We start from the raw sequence: 23,034 nt of genomic DNA, 5'->3' as shown, positions 1-23,034 counted from the left end.
GTTCCTGCTAGCCATGAAAGTGATATGGATCGAATCCCTGGTTCCTGGCTTCAGGCCTGGTCCAATACTGGTCACTGTGGTCATCTGGGGAAATAAATTAGCAGATGGAAGCTCTCTTTCTCTCTCAAATACACTATTTTTTTTAAGATGTATTTATTTATTTGAAAGGCAGAGTTAGAGAAAGAAAGGTCTTCCATTCGCTGGTTCATTCCCCAGATGGCCGCAAAGGCTGGAGCTAGATCAACCCCAAAGCTAGGAGCCTGGAGCTTCTTCCAGGTGTCCCACATGGGTGCAGAGGCCCAAGGACCTAGACCATCTTTGACTGCTCTCACAGGCCATAAGCAGAGAGCTGGATTGGGAGAGAAACAGCTGAGACTTCAACCAGCGCCTACATGGGATGTTGGCGCTAAAGGCAGCAGCTTTATCTGCTGCCGGCAGTACTAGCATCCCATATGGCGCTAGTTCGATTCCCAGCTGCTCTACTTCTGATCTAGCTCTGATATGGTTGGGGAAAGCAGCAGAGATGGCCCACATCCTTGACCCCTACACCCGCATAGGAGACCTGGAAGAAGCTCCTGGCTCCTGCCTTCGGATCAGCCCAGCTTCAGCTGTTGCAGCCATATGGGGAGTGAACCAGCAGATGGAAAACCTTTCTCTCTCTCTGACTCTGCCTTTCAAATAAATAAGTAAATCTTTTAAGAAAAATTCTTATTTCAGAGGTCACTGTTGCGGTACAGTAGGTTAAGCCACTGCCTGTAATGCTGGCATGCCACGTGAGCATCAGTTCAAGTCCTGGCTGCTTCACTTCCAATCCAGCTCCATAAGGCATCTGGGAAAGCAATGGAGGATGGCCCAAGTGCTTGGGCCCCAGCTACCCACATGGGAGACCCAGATGAAGATCCAGGTTCCTGGCTTCGGCCTGGCCCAGCCCCCGGCTGCTGCAGCCATTTAGGGAACGAATAAGTCGAAGGGAGATGTCTCTCTCTATCTCTGTAATTCTTATTTATTTTCTGAAATAAATAAGTAAATCTTAAAAAATTCTTACAGAAGCACCACCAGGTTTTATACACACACACACACACACACACACACACACACACATATTTAAAGATTTATTTATTTGAGAGGCAGAGTTAGAGAGAGAGGGAGAGACAGAGACAAAGGACTTCCATCCACTGTTTACTCCTCAAATGGCTGCAATGGCTAGAGCTGGGCTGATCCAAAGCCAGAAGCCAGGAGCTTCTTCCAGGTCTCCCATGCGGGACGAGAGACCCAAGCACTTGGGCTGTCTTCCATTGCTTTCCCAGGCTATCAGCAGGGAGCTAGAGTTCAAGGAGAATGGCCAGGACGCAAACCAGCACCTTTATGGGATGTTGGCACTGTAGGCAGAGGCTTAACCTACTATGCCACAGTGCCGGCTCTACAAAGTTTTAAATATAAGCACATGGAAGCAGGTATTTGGTATAGCTTTTGGTATAAATTTGGTATTTGGTATAGCTTTTGGTATAAATTTGGTATTTGGTATATATTTGGTATAATTAAGATGGTACGTATGATGCTAGCATCTCATATCAGAGTATCTAGGTTCAAGTTCTGGTTCTGCTCCCAATTCCAGCTTCCCGCTAAAGTATCCTGGAGGCAACAGGTGATGGCTCAAGAAGTTAGGTCTCTGCCACCCACATGGGAGACCTAATTGAGTTCTGGGCTCCTAGGTTTAGCCTGGCCCAGACCTGCCTGTTGTATCCATATGGGGAGAACCAGTGGACAGAAGTTCACTCTGCTTCTCTTCTTTCTCCATTGCTCTGCTTTTCAAATAGGTAAATCTTAAAAATAAATAAATAAATTTTAAAAATCCTTACAGCAGATAAAATAGCTCCTTAGTTGGCTTCTCTTTGCTGCTTCAATTTTTCATACAAAACAAACAAGCCTTCTTTCAAGCTGTTATCCCAATCTTCTATAGTCAACTGACCTTCGATTTTACCTTTGCTATACCCTATCAGAAGTTGTCCCTCATTAGGAACTGACTCAGTGATAGAAATTCATTTGAAGAAATCATGTCAGAATGCCTGACATACTTCTCAGCTGCCCCCTTAGATAACTATGTCATATTTGGCAAACCATACAAATTACCAGATCTCACTTCCCTTAGGAGTTTACTGATAATAAATATAAATGATAAATACAAAGAAATTGCTTCTTTATAAAATGCTCAATGAGGGTCAGAGTTATTACTATTTGAACAAAAAAGTCTCGCTTCTGTATTTGTGTATCTCACCCTCCTAAAACCTTCCCTTGCCACACTATGTAAATCCAATTCTTAATCTGATGGATTCTAAAATTCATTCTACCAGTGTCTTAAAAGAAAAAACAAAAAACTTATTTTACTTGTTTGGAAGGCAGAGGCAGAGGCAGAGGCAGAGGCAGAGGCAGAGGCAGAGGCAGAGGGAGAGGGAGAGGGAGAGGAAGAGGGAGAGGGAGAGGGAGAGGGAGAGGGAGAGGGGAAGAGGAGGAGATCTTCCATCTCCTAATTGACTCCCCATATATCCACAACAGCCAAACCTAGGTGCCAGAAACTCCATCTAGGTCTCCCATGTGAGCGGCAGGGGCCCAAATACTTGGGACCATTTTCTGCTGCCTTCCCAGCTACATTAATAGGGAGCTGGATAGGAAGCAGAGTAGCCAGGACTCAAACCTGCACTCCAATATGGGATGCCGGCATCACAAGGGGCAGCTTAACCTGCAGAGTCACACCACTAGCCCCTTACCAATGGGGATTGATGATCCTGTTACTCACTGCCCTTTGAAACTCTCATCTTCTTCCACAAAAATTAAAATACTGGCTATATCAGGTCTCTCTTGTTGATAGGTAAGATAAATGCTTGAAAACAGAAAAAAAGAACTAAAAAAGGGGGCAGAAAAAAAGAGATAAAAAGGGCCGGCGCCGCGGCTCACTAGGCTAATCCTCCGCCTTGCGGCACCAACACACTGAGTTCTAGTCCCGTTAGGGGCGCCGGGTTCTGTCCCGGTTGCCCCTCTTCCAGGCCAGCTCTGCTGTGGCCCGGGAGTGCAGTGGAGGATGGCCCAAGTGCTTGGGCCCTGCACCCCATGGGAGACCAGGATAAGTACCTGGCTCCTGCCACCGGATTAGCACGGTGCGCCGGCTGCAGTGCACCGGCCGCGGCAGCCATTGGAGGGTGAACCAATAGCAAAGGAAGACCTTTCTCTCTGTCTCTCTCTCTCACTGTCTACTCTGTCAAAAAAAGATGGACAAACTCCTCCTTCATGTTCTTTTTCCTTCCCATTTGTCTGCAACCAGTTTCACCCTTGCAAAGAAGGAAAATGCCCTAGAATGTGCCCTTCCTATACTAGTGGCATCAACATTTCTGGTATCTTGGATATTCAAAATCTCAAACTCTACCTCAGACCCTAGGAATCAGAAATTGAGGATGAAAACTAGGAATCAAGGCTTAACAAACTCTCCAGGTGATTCTTATACAAAATAAACTTTGAGAATCATTGTCCTAGGGATTAGCAGTAAAATCAGTGTGAAATAACCTGAATCTCTGAATTACCTACCACCCGTAACAACCCAATTAGGAACCACTAACCTTGGGCAATTACAAAGGAAATTTTTTCTTGTTTGAACCACTGCATTTTGGGGTCTTTGTTGCAGCTACTAGACATACTCTAGTGGCACTTAAATTGTTTTGGTCTCAGTACCCTTTTGGGAGAAAGCTCTTAACAATTGAAGACCTTACGGCCGGCGCTGTGGCCCAGTGGGCCGGTTCAAGATGTGGCTGCTCCACTTCTGATCCAGCTCTCTGCTATGGCCTGGGAAAGCAACAGAAGATGGCCTAAGTCCTTGGACTCCTGCACCCGCATGGGAGACCTGGAGGAGGCTCCTGGCTCCTGGCTTCGGATCGGTGCAGCTCCGGCTGTTGCGGCCAACTGGGGAGTGAACCAGCAGATGGAAGACCTCCCTCTCTGCCTCTCTTCCCTCTGTGTAACTCTTTCAAATAAATGAATAAATATAAAAAAAAAAAAAATCAGACCTCCAGGTGGGTTTTTGACATTGGGGTTAAGATATGTCTGGTTAAGAGTCCTCCTGGCTCTGCTCCTGATTCTAGCTTTCTGCTAATGAGGCAGCAGGTGATGGCTCAAGTACGTGGGTCTCTGTCATCCACCTGGTGGACCCAGACTAAATTCCTGGTTCCTGGCTTCAGGCTGGCTTGACCCTGGGTGCTATGGGCACCTGGGGGAGTGAATTGGTGGATGGGTGCTATCTCTGTCTCCCTTTCAGAAAAATTTTAAAAATCAAGGACCACGGCCGGCGCCGCGGCTCACTTGGCTAATCCTCTGCCTGCGGCGCCGGATCCCCGGGTTCTAGTCCCGGTTGGGGCGCCGGATTCTGTCCCGCTGCTCCTCTTCCAGTCCAGCTCTCTGCTGTGGCCCGGGAAGGCAGTGGAGGATAGCCCAAGTGCTTGGGCTCTGCACCCGCATGGGAGACCAGGAGAAGCACCTAGCTCCTGGCTTCGGATTGGCACAGTGCGCCGGCCGTAGCAACCATTTGGGGAGTGAACCAAAGGAAGGAAGACCTTTGTCTCTGTCTCTCTCACTAACTCTGCCTGTCAAAAAAAAAAAAAAAAAAAAAATCAAGGACCTCAGATATTTTGCTTGTGGCTATAGCTAAAACAGTCACCATATGAGGTTATTTTTTTAAAGATTTATTTATTTATTTATTTGAAAGTCAGAATTACACAGAGAGGAGAGGCAGAGGGAGAGGTCTTCCATCTGTTGGTTCACTCCCCAACTGGCCACAACAGCTGGAGCTGTGCCGATCTGAAGCCAGAAGCTAGGAGCTTCTTCCAGGTCTCCCACGCGGGTGCAGGGGCCCAAGAACTTGGGCCATCTTCTACTGCCTTCCCAGGCCATAGCAGAGAGCTGGATCGGAAGTGGAGCAGCCACATCTTGAACCATCGCCCATATGGGATGCCGATGCTTCAGGCCAGGGGTTTAATCCACTGCGCCACAGTGCTGGCCACGACCATATGAGGTTATTTTAAAAAGTTCATGGAGTTTAGGCTGCTGTGGCACGGTAGGTTAAGCTGCCACTTGGTTAGAATTCTGGCTACTCCAGCTCTGATTCAGCTTCCTGCTGGCTTGGGAAGGTAATAAAGAATGGCCCAGTACTTGTGCCCCTGCCATCGTGAGACCCAAATGGCGTGTCTGCCTTCAGCTGGGCCCAGACCTGGATACTGCAGCCATCTGAGGAGTGAACCAGTGGCTGCAAGATTTCTCTCTCTGCCTTTCAAATAAATAAATCTTTTTGGGGCCGGTGCTGTGTAGTAGCAGGTAAAGCTACCGCCTGCAGTGCTGGCATCCCATATAGGCGCCAGTTCGAGTCCCATCTGCATCTCCCATGTGAGTAGCAGTGATCTCCAAGACTTGGGTCATCTTCTGCTGGTTTCCCATATGTTATTAGCATGGAGCTGAATTAAAAGCAAAGCATGGGGACAGCGCTGTGGCGCAGTGGGTTAATGCCCTAGCCTGAAGAGCTGGCATAACATGTGAACGCCAGTTCAAGGCCTGGCTGATCCTCTTCCAATCCAGCTCTCTGCTATGGCCTATGAAAACAGTAGAATATGGCCCAATTCCTTGAGCTCCCGCACCTACATGGGAAGCCCAGAGGAAGCTCCTGGCTCCTGGCTTTGGATTGACGCAGTTCCAGCCTTTGTGGCCATTTGGGGAGTGAACCATCGAATGGAGGACCTCTCTATTTCTCTGCCTCTCCTCCTCTGTGTTACTCTTTCAAATAAATAAATAAAAATCTTTAAAAAAAAAAAAAAAGGCAAAGCAGCTGGGATTCAAACCAGCAGTTTGATAGGGAATGACACAAGCAGTGGTTTATTCACTGTGCTACAATGTTGGCCCAACTTAAAGTTTTTTGACTTCACGATGCAAAAGCAGAATGTATTCAATAGAATCTGTACTTTGAAGTTTGAATTTTTTTTTTGAAAGGCAGAGGTAGAGAGAAAGATCCTCCATCCACTCCCCAAATGGCCTCAATGGCAAGAGCTGGGATGATCCAAAGTCAAGAGTGGGTACAGGAGTCCAAGGACTTAGGTCATCCTCTGCTGTTTCCCCAGGTGCATTAGCAGGGAGCTGGATCTCTAGTGGAGCACTGGGACTCCAACCAACACCCAAAAGGGGTGCCAGCACTACAGGAGGCTTAACCCACTATGCCACAGAACTGGCCCCAAACTTTGAAATTTTGTTGGACTACCAACACGCAATATATTCTCCTGTTACATTAGCAGTCACAGTCCTCAGTCACCCGCACAATCAAAACGGTAACTATCCGGTACAGGGCAGGAGCTGTGGCATAGCGGGTAAAGCTGCCACTGGTAGTGTCAGCATCCCATGAGTGCTGGTTCAAGGTCCAGCTGCACCACTTCTGATTCAGCTCTTTGCTATGGCCTGGAAAAGCAGTAGAAGAAAGCCCAAGTGCTTTGGACCTTGCACCAGCCTGGGTCAGAAGAAGCTCTTGGCTTTGGATCGGCCCAGCTCCAGCCACTGCAGCCATTTGGGAGTTAACCAGCAGATGGAGGATCTGTTTCTGTCCACCTCTGCCGCACCATAACTCTGCCTTTCAAATAAACAAATAAATCTTTTAAAAAATTCCAGTACAATACAGTGTACTGTGTTGTTAAACTATGACATTTAGCAGATTAGGTGTATAAAATGCAGTTTTGACTACTGACACTGCCAGTTTATGATGGATTTATCAGGACATTATCCCACTGTAAGTCAAAGGGAGATATGCTGTATGATTGGTGATGTTAGCCTTGATCATTTGTTTAAAGTGGTGTCTACCAGGTTTCACCACTGAAATGCTGTTAGGGAGAGATATTACAAATTATGCAAATACCCATCTTTATCAAACTTCTGCCCACTAATTTTAGCATCCACAAACCCTTTTTGGTTTTGTTTTTAAGATTTATTTATTGGGGAACAGTGCAGTAGCAGAGCGGGTTAATGTCCCAGCCTGCAAAGCAGGCATCCCATATGGGCATCAGTTCAAGTCTTGGCAGCTCCACTTCGATCCAGCTCCCTGCTAATGTGCCTGGGAAAGCAGCTGAGGAAGGCCCAACTCTTTGGGCCCCTGCACCCACGTGGGAGACCCAGAGGAGGCTCCTGGCTTTGGATTGGCCCATCTCCGGCTGTTGTGACCATTTGGGGAGCAAACAGTGAATGGAAGACCTCCAGTTCTGTACTTCTCTCTAACTCTTTCAAATAAAAATAAATCTTTTTCAAAAAAAGATTTTTTATTTAAAAGGCAGAGTATTATGGAGAATACAGAGAGATCTTCCATGAGCTGGTTTCCTCCCCAAACGGCTGCAAGGACTGGGATCAGAATGACCCTGGAACTCTATCTGGGTCTCCCACATGCGTGCCGGACGTCCAAGTATTTGGGCCATTTTCTGCTGCTTTCCCAGGTATGTCAGCATGAAAGTGGAGAAGCCAAGATTCAAATCAGTGTTCATTTGAGACGCCTGCATTGCAGGAGGCAGCTTAACCTGCTGTACCGCAGTCCTGATCCCCATAGACAGTTCTTTCCTACAGCAATTATTACTGTAGTATCTGCCTTTTTCATCATTCCTATATTAATTTAAATGTCATGGTAAGAAACCGCTGTCCAGTACATTTACTTATTCAAATATTTATTTACAGTATTCTGGATATTCATTTTATTCCGTGGGTTGTAATAATTATTTATTTTGTTGTTCAGATTGTCCCAGTTCTGGTAACTGGAAGATCCTTCAAGTTGGCTCCCCATTGTTATTTTAGTATTTCATTAGTTTCTGGTACCACATGATGCTCCAGGACCACCTTATTTTTCCTCTGTCTACCCATTTCTCTGAGGAGCCCCGGTTCCTTTTATTGGAGAATGGTTAGCAATCAACATGTGAGGGCTGGTGCTGCGGTGCAGTGGGTTAAGTGCTGCCTGCAATGCCAGCATCCCCCATGAGTGCTGGTTCAATTCCTGGCTGCGCCACTTGTGATCCAGCTCCCTCTAATGGCCTGGAAAAAGCATTAGAAGACGGCCCAAGTGTTTGGGCCCCTGCACCCATATGGGAGACCTGGAAGAAGCTCCTGCTCCTGGCTTCTGCCTGGCCCAGCCCTGGCCACTGCAGGCATTTGGGAAGTGAACCAGCAGATGGAAGCTCTCTCTCTCTCTCTCTCCCTCTCTCTCTCCCTCCCTCCCTCCCTCCCTCTCCCTCTCTCTTTCTCTCCCCCTCCCTCCCTCTTTGTAACTCTGCTTTTCAAATAAAATAAATAAACCTTAAAAAAAAATTCAAGGGGCCTGCGCCGTGGTATAATGGGCTAAGCGCTTCCGCCTGCAGCAATGGCATCCCATATGGATGCCGGTTTGTATCCTGGCTGCTCCTCTTCTGATCAAGCTCTCTGCTATGGCCTGGGAAAGCAGTAAAAGATGGCCCAAGTGCTTGGGTACCTGCACACACTTAGGAGACCCAGAAGAAGCTCCTGGCTTCTGGCTTTGGATAGGTCCACCTCCAGTCATTGTGGCCATTTGGGGAGTGCACCAGTGATGGAAGTCCTTTCTCTCTGTCTCTCTTCTCTCTCTGTCTGTAACTCTACCTCTCAAGTAAATAAACAAAATTTAAAAAATCAAGATACAGTGTTGGATATGCTTATTTATATAGTGGTGTCATTATTTCCAGGTCCTCTCAAAATAAAGAAAAAAAGGGAGCTGGTGCTGTGGTATGGTAGGTTAAGCATCCCTTATGGGCACCAGTTAGAATCCTGGCTGCTCCACTTCAAATCCAGCTCCCTGCTGATGGCCTGGGAAAGCACTAGAAGATGGCCCAAGTCCTTGGGCCCTTGCACCCATGTGGGAGACCCAGAGGAAGCTCCTGGCTCCTGGCTTCGGATCAGCTCAGCTCCAGCCACTGCAACCACTTGGGGAGTGAACCAGCAGATGGAAGACCTCACTCTCCATCTCTCCCTCTCTGTACCTCTCAAGTAAATAAACAGAAAAAAAATTTCTATATCCATTTGTATGTGCATATATGTGTATATGTAGTCATGTGTTGCTTAATAACAGGAAATGAGAGGGCATGATTAGATGACTTCATGGTCATAAAGAGTTAACTATACAAACTAATATGGTTACAAGATCATAGCAATATACCACTATGTATGTACTATATGTGTGCACATATATTTTTCTTTTTTTTTCTTTTTTTTTTTTTTTTTTTTTTTTTGACAGGCAGAGCGGACAGTGAGAGAGAGAGACAGAGAGAAAGGTCTTCCTTTGCCATTGGTTCACCCTCCAATGGCCGCCGCGGCCGGTGCGCTGCGGCCGGCGCACCGCGCTGATCCGATGGCAGGAGCCAGGAGCCAGGTGCTTTTCCTGGTCTCCCATGGGGTGCAGGGCCCAAGCACCTGGGCCATCCTCCACTGCACTCCCTGGCCACAGCAGAGGGCTGGCCTGGAAGAGGGGCAACCGGGACAGAATCCGGCGCCCCGACCGGGACTAGAACCTGGTGTGCCGGCGCCGCTAGGCGGAGGATTAGCCTAGTGAGCCGCGGCGCCGGCCCACATATATTTTTAAGTGACAAATTTTCTCAAATTTTTAAATCTGAGCAGACGGAAACACAAAGAAAATCAGAGCACATGAGCTCACATCTGCTGGTTTACTACTCAAATGCCCGCATTGGCCAGTACTGGGCCAGGCCAACAGCTGGGAGCAAGGAACTCAATTCAGGTTTCCCATGTTGCTGGCAGTTACCCAATCACCTCAGCCATCACCTGCTACTTCCAAGATGTCCATTAGCAGGAAGCTAGAATCAGGATCAAAGCTGAAACTTGAACCCTGGCACTCTGACAGGGGACACGGGCATTCCAACTGGAAACTTAAACCCTAGGCAAAATTCCTGTTCCATGGATATGTTAAAACCCATGAATTCATAGTGATTCCAGAGAAGGGTATTCTAGCAACCTTTTCAATTCTCAGAATTGTGGATATCTTCTTCAGTACTGCTCAGAACTCAACACATGTGGGCAAAGCACTCAGACGTTTCTCCAATGACATATAAATAGTTTAAAAGCGCATGAAAAGATGCTCAACAACTTTAGTCACTAGGATATGTAACTCATAACCACAACAAAGGAGGCAGATGTTGTGAGGCAGCGGGTTAAGCTGCTACTTAGATGAGATCAGGAACATTCAGGGTGGTATAGCTGTAGACTTAAGCTGCTACTTAGAAAGACTGTATCCCTTCCTTTATCGGAGTGCACAATCAAGTCCTGACTATTCTGCTTCAGATCCAGCTTCCTGCTAATGTGCTGGGAAGCAGCAGATAAAATGGCTCATGTACTTGAGCCCAATGTGAGAGGCACAAATGGAGTTTCTGGCTCCTGGTTCTGGCCTGGCCTAGGGCCTGGCTGGTTGTTAGAGCTATTTGGGAAGTGAACCAGCAAATGGAAGCTCGTCTGCTTTCCCTTTTAAATAAAATAAATCTTTTTAAAAAAATTTATTTATTTAATTGAAAGTTACAGAGAGACGTAGAGACAGAGAGAGAGGTTTTCCATCTGCTGGTTCACTCCCCAGATGGCCGCAACAGCCAGAGCTGCGCCGATCCGAAGCCAGGAGCCAGGAGCTTCTTCCAGGTCTCCCACGAGTGGCAGAGGCCCAAGGACTTGGACCATCCTCCACTGCTATGCAAGGCCATAGCAGAGAGCTGGATTGGAAGAGGCGCAGCCAGGACTAGAACTGGCACCCACATGGGATGCTGGCACTTTAGGCCAGGGCTTTAACCCACTGCACCACAGCGCTGGCCCCTAAATAAATAAATCTTTAACACACAAACACATACACACACACACAAATGGCTGGCATTGTGGCATAGCAGGTAAAGCCACAACCTGCAATGCTGGCATCCCATTTGGGTGTGGGTTCAAGTCCCAGCTGCTCTGCTTCCTACCCAGCTCCCTGCTAATGGCTTGGGAAAGCAGCGGAAGATGGCCTAAGTGCTTGTGTCCCTGCACCCATGTGGCAGACCCAGAAGAAGCTCCTGGCTCCTGGTTTTAGTCTGGTCCAGCCCTGGCCATTGTAGCCATTTGAGGAGTGAACCAGTAGATGGAAGATCTCTCTCTGTCTTTCCCTCTCTGTAACTCTGTATTTCAAATAAATAAAATAAACCTCTTAAAAAATTATTTCTCTCTCACACACACACCCTTACACAATGAGTAGTGGGCAGTTGGTTCAGCTGTTGGGGCATGATGGTTAAACTGTCCCTTGTGATACCAGCCTCTCATATTAGTGTGCCAGTTTCAGTCCCAGCTGCTCCACTTTGGTCCAGCTCACCTGCTAATGCACTAATCTATCTGGGAAGTAGCAGAAGATGGTCCATGTGTTTGGGCCCCTGCTACCCCTGCAGGAGCCCTGGATGGGAGTTTTGGGCTCCTGGGTTTCACCTAGACCAGCCTCAGCCTTTGTGGCCGTTATGGGGGATGAATCAGTAGATGGAAGATCTCTGACTCTCCTTTACTCTCTGTGTCACTAAATAAAAATATAGAGAACATTATTGTTTACTAGCTTTAAAGTGTCTTTTATATATAATTCATTTTACTACATAAACCTTTGGCTCACATCCTTTAATCAAGAGCCTAGGTTACCTTGGCTTTGTTTAATGATATGTATGAAAGATCATAAAGCCCCCTAAGCTTAAATGTGTCATGACGACTGCTGCCTATAAGCTAGTTAAGAGGTAAACAATGCTTTCCTACTGTCATCTTAAATAAAAAAAAAAAAAAAATCAGCCCCAAAGTTCTGATATACAAAAATAAATCTGTTGAACACCACTTAAAACTGGTGGTATCAGAATGAAAGGAACAGAGATGACCAAAGGGCAGATTTAGCACATCCTTAAAAACTGCTTTGCATGGACAGACATCTGGCATAATGATAACGATGTCATGTGGGATGCCTACATCCTACAGTAAAGTGCTTGGGTTTGAGTCCTGGCTCAGCTCCCAGTTCCAGCCTCCCACTAATGAGAACACAGGGAGGCAGCAGATGATGATTCAAGTACTTGTCCCTGCCACCTACATGGGAGATAAGGACTGAGTTCTGGATTCCTGGCCTCCAACTGGCACAGCCCTGACTGTTGTAGCCATCAGGGAAGTGAACCAACAGATGGAAGCTATATCTTTCTGTTTCTCTTTCAAATAAGTAAAATAAATAATAAAATCCAAAACAAGACAAAACACCACTACATTACAGATAAACAGGAACCTAGAGCCTGTGAGAGTTAAGCAAAAGTAAGTAAAAATTAAAAGTTGAAAACATATCCATTAATACAATGTGCTGGTTTATGCCATTCTGATTATGACTGCCTAATCACTAAAATTATTTTTCTCAATCAGGTTATAGGTAATAAAAGAAAATATAAAAATAAAAGATGCATAGCCGGCGCCGTGGCTCAATAGGCTAATCCTCCACCTTGCGGCGCCAGCACACCGGGTTCTAGTCCCGGTTGGGGCGCCGGATTCTGTCCCGGTTGCCCCTCTTCCAGGCCAGCTCTCTGCTATGGCCAGGGAGTGCAGTGGAGGATGGCCCAGGTGCTTGGGCCCTGCACCCCATGGGAGACCAGGAAAAGCACCTGGATCCTGGCTCCTGCCATCGGATCAGCGCGGTGCGCCGGCTGCAGCGGCGGCCATTGGAGGGTGAACCAACGGCAAAGGAAGACCTTTCTCTCTCTGTCTCTCTCTCTCACTGTCCACTCTGCCTGTCAAAAATCAAAAAAAAAAAAAAAAAAAGATGCAGGGGGTTGGCCAGCTGTGATGGCCAGCATCCCATATGCATACAGGATTGAGTACCAGCTACTCCACTTCCACTCTAGCTCAGTGCTGATGTGCTTGGGAAAGCAAAGGCAGATGGCCTGAGTTCTTGGGACCCTGCCACTCACTTGGGAGACCTGGATGAGATCCAGGCTCTTGACTTTGGCTTGTCCCAGCCCTAGTTATTGCAGCCATTTGGGGAAAAAACTAGTGGATGGACGATCTCTTTCTCTCTCTTTTTAAAGATTTATTTGAAAGTTATGGAGAAGGGGGAGGGAGAGAGGGAGGGAGGGAGACCTTATCCGCTGGTTCACTCCCCAAATGGCTGCAACAGCCAGGACAGGGCCAGGCAGGAGCCAGTAGCTTTATCCAGGTCTCCCACATGGGTGCAGGGGCCCAAGCACTTGGGCCATCTTCTGCTGCTTTTCCCAGGCACATGAGCAGTGAGCTGGATCAGAAGTGGAGCAGCTAGGACCTGAACTGACGCCCCATGGGATGCCAGGGCTGCAGGGGGTGGCTTTACCTGCATTGCCCCAAGATCTCATTCTTTGTAACTCTATCAAATAAATTAGTCTTTAAAAAATTAAAAAAAAAAAAAAAGATGCAAAAGCCCTTCCTTGAAACTATCAGACTAGACTAGGAAGCAAGCAAGCATCATACAGACAGAATGAAGATGGCAAGGAATGAAGTAAGCTTTTATCTTCTCTTCCCTTTATAGTTAATGTAATCTAATGTAACAGGTAAACCATGACAAGCACATGCACACATACAATATGGCTGATTCTCATGAATATTACCAAACAATACTACAAGAAGATAAATAAAATCAACTCATAAAGGTAATTAATACTTCCAAGAATACGGACTACCACAATAATTCTGGATAAGTCTTTATCTAGTCTCTAGGTTTGAGCAAGGGTGGTCTGTGGCTATTTTGTCTTTCAGTATTCAATTGTTTAGGAAACATTTTCCTTATTTCTTTGACAGGCAGAGTGGACAGTGTGTGTGTGTGAGAGAGAGAGAGAGAGAGAGAGAGGTCTTCCTTTGCCGTTGGTTCACCCTCCAATGGCCGCCGTGGCCGGCGCACTGCGGCCAGCACACCGTGCTGATCCGATGGCAGGAGCCAGGTACTTATCCTGGTCTCCCATGGGGTGCAGGGCCCAAGCACTTGGACCATCCTCCACTGCACTCCCGGGCCACAGCAGAGAGCTGGCCTGGAAGAGGGGCAACCGGGACAGAATCCGGCGCCCCGACCGGGACTAGAACCTGGTGTGCCAGCGCCGCAAGGCAGAGGATTAGCCTAGTGAGCCGCGGCACTGGCCCTTAATTCATTTCTAAAAGGAACTTGGAAAAATGGGCTCCAGCTATGTGGGGTTGGGTAAAAATTGTGGTCACACTGAGGAATGAGCAGGCCAGCCACTCTGTTAAGTCCCATTCTACAATCCTTAAAGTTTGTCCTCATATTTACCCCCTATCAAAGGAAACAAAAACAAATATTCACATCAAAACTTGTACACTAAAAAATATAGATCTCCAAAGACTGCTGCTTGTGAAAATGTGGCAAGAACGTAAACTCGTAGGCTTTAACAGACACAGTTCTGAACTTCCTCTAAACTATAATCTGACAAACCCCCTTATTATAGGATAAACCAGTTCAAAAGTTCCCTCCCACTCCAAACTCTCCTTATCCAAGCGTTACACACCAGTGCCTTGAGTCAGAACAGTCTGGAAGGAGTAACATTAAACTCACATAAAAACTACTACAACAGTATAGCCTCCTGCTTTCCACCTAATACAAAAGATGCTTCATACAGATATCTAAGAATCATATAAAGTGAAATTAAGAAATAAGGCATCACAGTTAATTGAGCAGCAAAATTCTAACTTCTAAATCAATGTTGAGTTCCTAATGGCCCATGAAAGATATAGTCATTCAAACTGAACCCCAAAACTGGAACACTTGCAACGTCTGCATGCTTAGAACAATCTCTAATTCTTCCTTCCTTCCAAGTGTTGACTTTTCTTTTGTACAACTCTAACTCTGCAGCAGATGGCAAGAAGAGGAAGAATACAGCAATTTTATAACATACTAAACAGAAGGAAAAAAGGACTGAATTCAAAGTGCCTAATAAATACTATTTGCTCTATTATCTGGATTTTTGGTTCTCCTGAACAGCACTCCCTTTCACCTACCCGTCCCTATACCACTAGCAATTCTTTATGCTTATAAATACTTTGACCAGACCCCTAATGCCCTCACAGAATTATCAACAAATTAACAACCATCAAGTCCAGGAGGCATTTCTCTTCTAGTCAGTCTTCCTCAAGTGCATACATCTCTGAATGAGGACAGAAAGCAGAGACCTAGAACAAACTGCTTCACCTCCCAAGTGTTACTACTTCCACTAAGATAGCAGTAACCAGTACCTACACATAGAAGCTCTGTTACCTGCCACAGCACAAATACCTATCTGATTTTCTTCCTAAGATGGCAACAAAAAAAGTGGGTGTGTATATGTGTATCAAAAGATTTTTTCTCTAAGCCTCTCCCCTCTCTTGTCCACCACCCCAAGAAAGCAGAGATGACGCAGACTTCCTTATATAATAGCCTGTGATTTCCTAGACTGCAGGCCGTTCCCTTTGTGTTCTGTATACACTTACACACGCGAGCGCGCGCACATTCTCATTGCTTTGCAGCCCCTGGCATGATGCCAGCACTCAGTCAGCTGGTTGATTCCATTCACAGAACAGGGTTGGAGCTGACATGGAAAGAAGGGGGGTAGTGAGGGTAAGTGGGAGGGAACTAAAATCATCACTGCTACAGACAAAAGAAATTTTTAAAAGACAGAAAGAGAAAGAGAAAATCTTAGTACTGCACTCTTCTTATAGCTTTAATTCAAGGGCTAAGAAGCCAAAGACCCTTATCATTATAACAAATGGGTGAGGCAGAGGGAAACAGGATCAATCGCAAGATTTATATGAGAAACAATTATTCAGATAAAATTTTAAAAAGCAAGTGTTTCTTACTTCAATCCCAGCAGAAACCTTAGCATGTCACTTTCTACACCACAAAGAAACTGAGAGCAATTCTGAGTTTCTACTTTCAGAAAAAGAAAAAAGGGGGGAGGGGAGAAGAAGGCAGTTAAAAGTACTTACAGGTATACATTTTTCTGCTCCCTCCTCTAGTTGCCAGGAAAATTGGAGACAAGAAAGGGGGAAACAGAAAAAAGAAGAAAAAAAGGAATAAGAGATGGGTTTAGGGTATTTTTTTTTCCCATGAGGGCGGGAGGGGGGGGATGTTCCTTTTTCTTTTCTATCTTAAAAGAAGCTCCTTCTGTAGCACAGGGGTGGCCCCATGCGTGCCATCCCCCTTCAGAGACCTGCACAAACCCGGTCTCCAAGTGGGCACTGCCCTGCCAATCACACGGCGTACTGTTATATTAAACAAAAGAAACAGGGGGATGCTTACTTTTACCCATGATGCCTAGCGGGGGCAGGAGGGGGGAGAGAAAAACCAGTTGTAGCCGGTTTATAACCTCAGGATATGGAATTATCTCTTAATTTTTAAAAGTCCTTTGTGGTACAAAAGTCAGTTAGCCTCCCCACCCTAACTAGCCCCCCCTTTATTCTGGCCTAGTGCCAAACTTTGCCTTCATTCATGAGAGCTAGTTTCCTCTCAAATCATGCTTTAACTGTTTAGTTTCCAGAGCCAACATCTCAGACAGGAAATCATAAAATCAATACCAAAGCATATTCCAAATTACAAAAAAATGAAGACCTACTGCCTGCTAAGCTCCTTTTCTTTAACCAATACTGGTAAGACAGTAGATATGCTCATTAAAGGTATTTTCCTGAAGCTGTCCCACAGGCAGTATATGATTTAGCCCTATCAACTAACAACATCTACACCTAACACAAATCTCAGAAAGGTTTCATGGCAAAGCCATCCTGACAGTATATGCACACTCTTTAAAAATAGTTTATATCTTTGCTATGTACTTTTTATCACAAAGTAAAATAAGTTTTAAAATGGCTTAGGCCCTAAGTACAGTTGATTATTCCACATAGCTAGAACACTCTCTCCTCTTTGCATTACAGCACCTTACTGACCAATGTATCATTTAACACACATATCTATGTCATTCCAGACAAAGCCAGATGCTAGACATATTTGAGACTGATCCCCTGATTAATTTTCCTTTTCTGTTATAGCACAATTGTTTCCAATCATCTTTTTTTTTTTTTTTTTTTTTAAAGATTTTATTTGACAGGTAAGAGTTACAGACAGTGAGAGGAAGAGACAGAGAGAAATGTCTTCTATCCACTCGTTTACTACCCAAATGGCCACAATGGTTGGAGCTGGGCCAATCCAAAACCAGGAGACAAGAGCCTCCTCTGGGTCTCCCACATGGGTGTGGGGGCCCAAGTGCTTGGGCCATCTTCTACTGCTTTCCCAGGCCACAGCAGAGAGCTGGACTGGAAGAGGAGCAGCTGAGACTAGAACTGGCACCCATATGGGATGCCAGCACTGCAGGCGGGGGATTAACCTACTGTGCCACAGCCCCAGCCCTCCAATAATCTTATAAAGACTTTTCATTTCCCAAAAATGCTGATAAAAGGTTAGAAAGTGATGGGGAAGAAATCAAAATAAACCAAAGAGGAGGGAGGGCAGTGGTAATTGCTTTCTATTGTTGGAGGATTTTTTTTTAAGTTTTTTAAAAACATTTTCATTTTTATTTGAAAGGTAGAGACAGATGGAGAGAGATCTTCTATCAGCATTCCCCAAATGCTCATAACAACCTGGACAGTGCCAGGCCCAAACCAGGAGTCAGGAACACAAACCAGGTCACCCAGCCAGGGGCCCTACTACTTGACCCAACATTTGCTACTTACTGATACACACATTTGAGGGAAGCTAAACTCAAAGAGGAACGGCCACAACTTGAACTAGGTACTCAAATATATGATGCAGATATCTCAAGCAATCTCTTAACCACTGCACCAAATGCCCCACCACTGACTAAAGAATTTACTATGATAGGCCGGCGCCATAGCTCAATTGGCTAATACTCTGCCTGCAGTGCCAGTACCCCAGGTTCTAGTCCTGGTTGGGGTGCCAGGCACTAGTCCCAGTTGCTCCTCTTCCAGTCCAGCTCTCTGCTGTGGCCCAGGAAGGCAGTGGAGGATGGCCCAAGTGCTTGGGTTCCTGTACCCGCATGCGAGACCGGGAGGAAGCACGTGGCTCCTGGCTTCGGATTGGCACAGCACCAGCCATAGCAACCATTAGGGGAGTGAACCAACAGAAGGGAGACCTTTCTCTCTGTCTCTCTCTCACTGTCTATAACTCTCTCTCTCCCTAACTCTGCCTGTCCAAAAAAAAAAAAAAAAAAGGGAATTTACTGTAAGATCTTTAGCTGAAGAACTAGATTCTTTTTTTTTTAAGATTTATTAATTTTATTTGAAAGTCAGAGTTACACAGAGAAAGAGGCAGAGAGAGAAAGAGAAAGAGAGAGAGAGAGGTCTTCCATCTGCTGGTTCACTCCCCAGTTTGCTGCAACGGCCAGAGCTGTACCAATCCGAAGCCAGGAGCCAGGAGCATCCTCCGGGTCTCCCATACGAGTGCAGGGACCCAAGGACTTGGGCCATCTTCTACTGCTTTCCCAAGCCATAGCAGAGAGCTGGATCGTAAGTGGAGTAGTCAGGACTTGAACCGGTGTCCATATGGGATGCTAGGACTGCAGAGGTGGCTTTACCCACTATGCCACAGCACTGGCCCCTGAAGAACTAAATTCTTTGCAAACAGTAAGAAGGAATAAGAAGAGAGAATGGACTTTCTTACTTGTCAATTGATATCTTCTTTTAATATATCACCCCAAAAGCCTGCTTCATTTGGACTTCTGAAACTCAAATCATAGTTACACTGCCTTCATCACCATCTCTCACAAAGCTCTTGTTTTTCTTATATATTAAAGCTTTTAGAGTCTGCAGAATATAGAAAAAGAAAAATATATTCTACTCACAGTTATTAATATGCAAAGAAAAGTATTCCTTAACAATACAGAATTAACTTCAACTTTCAGAAAATTCTGAGCTAAACATGAACTAGGTAGTACTGGACACTGGCATAATGCCCTCAGTAATTTACAAACTGGGGTGACTGTTTAGCACTGTGGTTAAGATGCCCACACGTCATTGTAGAGTGCCTGGATTCAAGTGCTAGCTCTGCTTCCAATTCCAGCGTCCTGCTAATGTGCACCCTGGTAGGCAGCAAATGATGACTCAAGTAATCCTACATGCCACCCATGTAGGAAAACTAGAATGATTTTCCAGCTCCTGGCTTCTGTCAGGTCCAGCTCAGCTATCTCACGCTTTTGGGGAGTGAACCAGTGGATGGAAGATCTGTCTCTGCCATATCTTTCAAAAAATAATTTTTTAATAATTTGCAAACTACAAAGGAAAACCCTAAAATCCCACAATGACACCGAGTATCAAGTGGCTGATGTTGTAACATCTCAGCCACAGTAAGTTGCACTTAACAGAAGCTCAAGAGATGTCTCCAGATCTAGATTCTGCTATCATTTTAGCAGATAAGGGAAAATATGACAATAATTTGATTAAAAATATGATATATGTGATAAATGCAGTAAGGAAAATATTATTTTTCTCTCATGTATCACATTTCCATAAGAGAACTATGAGAACTGTAAATTTTAAACTGAGGCTCACCAGCTCAGTTGATGGAGGGAGAGAAGAAAGAAGATTGTCTTTTTTTTTTTTTTTTTTTTTTAAGATTAATTTATCTATTTATTGAAAGGCAGTTAGAGAGAGGCAGAGACAGAGAGAGAAGAGGTCTTTCATCCACTGGTTCACTCCCCCAGATGGCCACAACTGCCAGAGCTGTGCCAATCTGAAGCCAGGAGCCAGGAGTTTCTTTGGGGTCTCCTACGTGGGTACAGGAGCCCAAGGACTTGGACCATCTTCTACTGCTTTCCCGGGCCATAGCAGAGAGATGGACTGAAGTGCAGCAACCTGGACTCGAACTGGCGCCCATATGGGATGACGGCACTACAGGCGGCAGCTTTCTCCACTATTCCACAGTGGCGGCCCCAACTGTTTTTTAACCACCATTCAAAGAGCATGCTCATAAGTCCACTAAATATATCTAACTACACTTAAATATTGGTCAACTTTTGTCAGTCTATAAAACAATATACAGTAATATTCTGCTCTTATCTGCAGTTTGACTTTGCATGAGTTAATCTTTGCAACTCTAGATTAGACTTGGTCTTTTAGCTATAACACAAAATAGACATTGATCTCTTAGTTATAACACAAAAACACAAGCAAAGACAAACTAGGCTGCATCAAAATTAAGTTTTGGGGGGTCAGCATTGTGATGTAAAGGGTAAACCCGCCACCTGCAATGCTGGCATCCCATATGAGTGCTGGTTCATGTGCCAGCTGCGCCATTTTCAACCCAGCTACCTCTGCTAATGGCCTGGAAAAGCAGTGAAAGATGGCCCTAATGTCTAGGCACTTGCACCCATGTAGGAGACCAATCTGAAGCTCCTGGTTCCTGGCTTCAGCCTGGCTCTACCCTGGCCACTGTGGCCTTCTGGGTACTAAACTGGAGCACAGAAGATCTATTTCTCTCACTTTCTCTCTCCCTCCTTCCCTTTAAAATAAATCTTTAAAAATAAAAAACAATTTCTAGGAACAAGCATTCAGCCTGGTGGTAAAGACACCCACGTGACACTTCGGAGTGCATGGGCTGGATTCTGAGCTGTATCACCTGACTTCAGCTTTCCAGTAATGCAGATCTAGGGACACAACAATTATCACTCCAATAATTGGGTTCCTGCCACCCACAAAAGTACCTGGACTGTATTCCAGGCTCTTGGCTCTGGCCTGGGTCCAATACACAACTGTGGGCATTTGAGGAGTGAACCAATAGTTGGAGCTTTCTCTCTGTCTCTCAAATTTTCTTAAATTAATTAATTTATTTGGAAGGCAGAGTTAGAGGCAGAAACAGAGAGAGATCTTTTATCTGCTGGTTCACTCCCCAAATGATCGCAACGGCCAGACCTGGGCTGATCCAAAGCCAGGAGCCAAGAGGAGCGTCTTTCAAATCTCCCACATGGGTGCCAGGGCCCAAGCACTTGAGCCTTTTTTTTTTTTTTAAGATTTATTTGAAAGAGTTACACAAAGAGAGAAGGAGAGACAAAGACAGAGTGGCCTTCCATCTGGTGGTTCACTCCCCAGTTGACCGCAACGGCCGGAGATGCACTGGAGCCAGGAGCTTCCTCTTGGTCTTCGCACGTGCATGTGGGTACAGAGGCCCAAGGACTTGGGCCATCCTCCACTGCTTTCCCAGGTCATAGCAGAGAGCTGGATCCAAAGTGGAGCAGCTGAGTCTTGAACAGGCACCCAAATGGGATGCTGGCACTGCAGGCGAAGGCTTTATCTGCTAAACCACAGTGTGGGACCCCCAAATAATTTTTTTTTTAAAGTTTCTGGGGCTGGCGCTGTGGCTTAACCAGTAAAGCCACCACCTGCAGTGCTGGCATCCCACATGGGCACAGCTCCAACCACAGTGGCCAGTTGGGGAGTGAACCAGCAGATGGAAGATTCTCTCTCTCTCTCTTTCTGCCTCTCCTTCTCTCTGTGTGTAAGATTTTCAAATAATTATTAAGAAAAGGAAAGGGAAAAGAAAAAGAAAAAGGGCAGGGCAGGGAAAAGTGTCTTTACATGTTTTTCAAAAAAGAAAAAGAAAATGTTTCTGGGGCTGGTGCTGTGACTTAGTAGGTTAAGCATCCACCTGCTCTGCCAGCATCACTTATGGTAATTGGTTTGAGTTCAGGCTGCTCTGCTTCCCATCCAGCTCCCTGCTGATGGCCTGGGGAAGCAGTGGAAAATGGCCCAAGTGCTTGGGCACCTGTACCCATGTGGGAGACCTGGAAGAAGCTCCTCCTGCTTCTGGCTCTGAATCAGCCCAGCTCCAGCCATTACAGTTTCCAATACTCAGCTCCAGTGTTTTTTGTTTGTTTGTTTTTATTTTTTAAAGCTCTGGTTCTTGGCTCTAGTTTGCCGCTAATAGCTCAAATAACTAGGTTGCTACTACCCATGTGGGAGATCTGGATTGAGTTCCCTGGCCCAGCCCTAGAAGTTGTAGGCACTTGAGAAATGAAACAGAATTGGGGCCTGCGCCGCGGCTCACTAAGCTAATCCTCCGCCTTGCGGTGCTGGCACACCGGGTTCTAGTCCCGGTCGGGGCGCCGGATTCTGTCCCAGTTGCCCCTCTTCCAGGCCAGCCCTCTGCTGTGGCCCAGGAAGGCAGTGGAGGATGGCCCAAGTGCTTGGGCCCTGCACCATGGGAGACCAGGATAAGTACCTGGCTCCTGCCATCGGATCAGCGTCGGCTGCAGCGCACCAGCTGCGGCAGCCATTGGAGGGTGAACCAACGGCAAAAAGGAAGACCTTTCTCTCTCTCTCACTGTCCACTCTGCCTGTCCAAAAAAAAAAAAAAAAAAAAAAAAAGAAACAGAATTGGGAGCTCTCTCTTTCTGGGAGCTCTCTCTTTCTGATTCCAAATAAATACATTTTTTAAATGGGCAAATGATTTGGATAGGTATTTTTCCTAAGAAGATACACCAAGAACCAACAAGCATGAGAAGAGTCTCAGTATCATTACTCATCATGGAAATACAAATCGAAACAAAAAGACTGGGGTGGATTTTTGGTGCAGCAGTTGAAATGCTGCTTGGGACACCAGCATCCTAGAGTACCTGGATTCAAGTTCTGGCTCCACTTCCCATTCCAGTTTCCTGCTAATGTGCCTTCCAGGAAACAGCAAGTGACAGCTCAATTGGGTACCCACTACCTAAATGGGAGACTCAGAGTGAATTTCTGACTCTTGGCTCCAGCCTAGCCATGCCACAGCTGTTGCAGGCATTTGGAGAATGAACTAACAGATACAGATCCGTTTGCCTCTCTTAAAAAAAAAAAATCCCACTTCACATCCATTAAGACAACTACAATATGAAAGACAGATAATAACAGGTATTGGAGAGCATGTGGAAGAACTGCATTCCTGGGGGAGGTGTTTGGTATAGTGGTTGAGATGTTGCTTGGGGCACCCACATCCCCTATCAGAACGTCTGGATGGAA

The 23,034-nt window shown here is 45.9% G+C and overlaps 1 protein-coding gene across 6 annotated transcripts in view; it reads right to left on the bottom strand.

The window, feature by feature from the left end:
• Nucleotides 1–23,034, bottom strand: part of GATAD2B (GATA zinc finger domain containing 2B) — a 100,664-nt gene that overhangs the window by 33,849 nt on the left and 43,781 nt on the right. Inside the window, exon 2 of one of the 6 annotated variants that reach the window (XM_051857275.3) lies at nucleotides 16,024–16,049. The exons of 4 other annotated variants lie outside the window; for them this stretch is intronic. The gene's annotated coding sequence lies outside the window, so the exon portion shown is untranslated. Of the gene's footprint in view, nucleotides 1–16,023; nucleotides 16,050–18,706; nucleotides 18,850–23,034 lie in introns of those variants that run through there. One more of the 6 variants, XM_017345860.4, reaches the window with a different exon arrangement.

The sequence above is a fragment of the Oryctolagus cuniculus genome, chromosome 7 (assembly GCF_051225735.1).
Source record: "Oryctolagus cuniculus isolate XC-2025 breed Fujian yellow rabbit chromosome 7, ASM5122573v1, whole genome shotgun sequence".
Lineage (NCBI taxonomy): Eukaryota > Metazoa > Chordata > Mammalia > Lagomorpha > Leporidae > Oryctolagus > Oryctolagus cuniculus.
This window is presented reverse-complemented; position numbering and strand designations above follow the sequence as displayed.